Below are 3124 nucleotides of genomic sequence, written 5' to 3'. Positions count from 1 at the left end.
CGTTAGTTTTGACTGTTGTAATAAACTTTGTCATTAACAACAGTCTCCTCCACACGCGGCTTCTCTGCAATTGGTCTGTGCGTTTCCTGATCAGCTAAACCAGCGTCGGAAAGACTAGAATAGTTGCGCCAGTTAAAATAGAAGCGTCCCGTCAAAATTTAAAATCTATTAAGAATTTATTGGTTATAGGTCCATGTCCATATAGGACGGCGTGTGGGTCAGGACTCGGACCTCGGTCCGCCTGTTAGGGACCCCTGCTATATAGGATACTTACAGATGGTCTGGGTCCATCTGAAGATTAGCAATGAATGTTGAGTAAAAAGCACATAGCTGCACTGCCTTTTCCTGTCCCTGAGAGGAGAGGAGAGGAGAGGAGAGGAGAGGAGAGGAGAGGAGAGGAGAGGAGAGGAGAGGAGAGGAGAGGAGAGGAGACTTTAGCGCCATGTCTGGAAATCAGCAGTTTTCAGAGTCATGGTGTAACACTATAGTGTTCATGACTGACAGAAAAACACAGTCACATACCAGGTACAGGTCAGGTATATTTGTCGTAGCCTCTCAGTGTGGCTTAGCTGTGCAAAGCACACTCAAGTGTTGCTGTCAGTACCGCACTGCTTCGTTGACATGTGTCCTACTTCACATTTGGTCAAGACATATAGCTGCACTACCTGTTCCTGTCCCTCGGTCCATGTGGCTCTGGTTATGTGACGAGAGGAGAGGACACTATAAGACTGATGATGTAGACGGCCAACACAAACAACCCACAGTTATTTGTTGTCTGGAAATCAACAGTTTGCAGAGTCATGCTGTAACACTACAGTGTTTATGACTGAAAGAAAAACACAGTCGCATACGAGGTACAGGTCAGGCAGTTGTCAGGTGTATTCGTCGTAGCCTCTCAGTGTGGCTTAGCTGTGCAAAGCACGGTCAAATGTTGCTGGAGCCCTCCTTGATTTCTGTTTGTTGTTCATGACTGTCAGAGCAAAACAGAAGGAGCAGTGACTGAACCTTTAAATGTTTTCACATTATAACTATTGCTCATACTAATGGTATGCACAATCTATGAACTGTAAAGTTGACTTACAGCATGTTTGACTCCAGCTCAAGATGACTGCTGATGTTGCTTGTTGCTTCATTGACATGTGTCCAACTTCACATCTTGTCAGAGCCTTGTGAGAGGAAGAGAAAAATGTTACACCATTGATGCATATAAAAAATCACAATACAGACAGTGTACATTACATGCTTATATACCACTAATACACAATAAAAAAGAGACACATATCATGCATGGGAGGAGGCTGTTCTTATTTACCTGGCACAGGTCGATTTATAGAGCAGATAGTAGTGGTGTGATCCTGTGAGTTTTGTCTCTCCATCTCTGGAACATGTTTGTTTCCTGTTAAGAACAAGCGCACAAACACAGATCAACACTCATTTACATGTTTACCTCTGCAAATGAAAATAATAAAAAAAAAATTTCAAGATGTTGTAAGTTATGTATGTTAATTATTTCATGTTTATAGATCAGTGGAAGAGAGAGAGATGACATTAACCAATGATGTACGTGGTCAGAATTTACTGTGTCCATAAGTATTACTATAAGTTATTGGCAGCATTCAAAGAATCAAAGAAAACAAACATAGTTACCCACCAGGTCCAGGTCATGCTCCAGGTCAAAAAATGGTGAAGCAGTGGCCTCTTGGTGTGCCGACTCCCACTCCCATGGATGCTTTAGGTTAGCGGTGAGGACAGCAGTGGCGGGTTGCTGGATTCCATCTCCTCATGCACTGTGCTAAGACCAGGGGTGTATTCTAGGTTTAGTGAAAAATCTCAGTTAGTTAATCTTGACATAAGTAAAACTCTGGATTACGAGTGGGTCATTTACAATGGAAACTATTTATTTTCTAGGTGGACCTTGTTCAGGTGGCTAAAATATGTTTTGTTACTGACCTTGTCCACAGTAGTACACTGCTATCTTCCCTAATGGTGCTCCTCTCTGCTTGTCCCAATTGGGGGTGTGCTGTCTCAAATTCACTGTACTTAATACACTGACTATAGATAAGGTCCTCACATAACCCCACTTCAAATAAACTGAATGATCCCTTTAAAAGCTATTAAAATTGTTTTAAAGGCACTTGGCTTTTTTGTTTACCAACAAATAGTATATCAACATGTTTTGTGAGAAAATGCAGTTTAAGCCTCCCGACCTAAACAGTGGGCCCTGAGAACCAGGGTTGGGGAACACTGGCATACACCACATTTGTGACCTGCGGTGAGATTAAATCTCTAATTGGATGGCCCTTTCCTGAGGCTCCGTTAAAAATAAAAAGTAAATGGTTGAGCAGCCATGGATCGTCACCTGACCTCTTCTTATCCAGTGCTGTATGCACCAATAATTATTCAGCACACCTATATCTCAGGTGAGGTGATAATATCTAGAAGATATCAAATTGAGAAGAGGTCAGGATAACGATCCAAAATCACACACACAATAAAACCTTTATGGGGGGTTATGGAAGAAAAAAACTGTATCCTCTTAAAAAAAACAAATAAATCCCTAAAATATAAATGCAAAGAAAAGAAATTATTATTTAAAAAAAAATAGAATAAATGTAAAATAAATAAATAAATAAATAATGGAGACTAAGTCCTAATTGAAAAAAACCTTCAGTATTAAATAAAATTTATAAAAGAAGGGAAAAAAAAAAAAAAAAAAAAAAGCACGTCCTACTGTGTCAGGGTAGCTGTTTGATGAGAAAGAGCAAAAGTCAAATAACTGGTTACTGATAACTTGGCTCCATCTGCTGGACAAAAAGAGTCTCTGCACGGCCTATCAAGTCAACGGTCAAACAATTCAGCAGCACATGGAGAGTCAGTTTACAGCCTCTACAAAGCCTCTAAAGCAATAGTAAAATAAAATATCATAATTATTTTCTAAAAGAGAGTCACAAAAGATGAAAATAGTCCAGAGAAGTTGAATTCTGGAGCCATATGGCTCACAGAATAAAGAAAAAATGTCTTTATAACTTCGGCTATTGTGCTGTTTCACCTCCTTTGTGGCAGTCCTTTCACCTTGCTGGGGGACGCAGCTTGCACCGGCTCAGGTCTTCACTTACACCAGACC

General features: G+C 40.4%; 1 long non-coding RNA gene across 1 annotated transcript; it reads right to left on the bottom strand.

The window, feature by feature from the left end:
- Positions 1-236: 236 nt before the first annotated feature.
- On the bottom strand, positions 237-1352 carry LOC146304301 (uncharacterized). Its single transcript, XR_014769449.1, has 5 exons — positions 1313-1352; positions 1082-1166; positions 852-953; positions 523-693; positions 237-351 (listed from the first exon to the last, which is right to left on the bottom strand). It is a non-coding gene; the product is annotated as an uncharacterized LOC146304301 (long non-coding RNA).
- Between the last annotated feature and the right edge of the window lie 1772 nt (positions 1353-3124).

The sequence above is a fragment of the Lutjanus erythropterus genome, unplaced genomic scaffold (genome assembly GCF_056507025.1).
Source record: "Lutjanus erythropterus isolate fLutEry1 unplaced genomic scaffold, fLutEry1.hap2 Scaffold_156, whole genome shotgun sequence".
In the NCBI taxonomy this organism is placed as follows: domain Eukaryota; kingdom Metazoa; phylum Chordata; class Actinopteri; order Lutjaniformes; family Lutjanidae; genus Lutjanus; species Lutjanus erythropterus.
The sequence above is the reverse complement of the archived record's forward strand: the minus strand, read 5'-3'. Positions and strand labels throughout refer to the sequence as shown.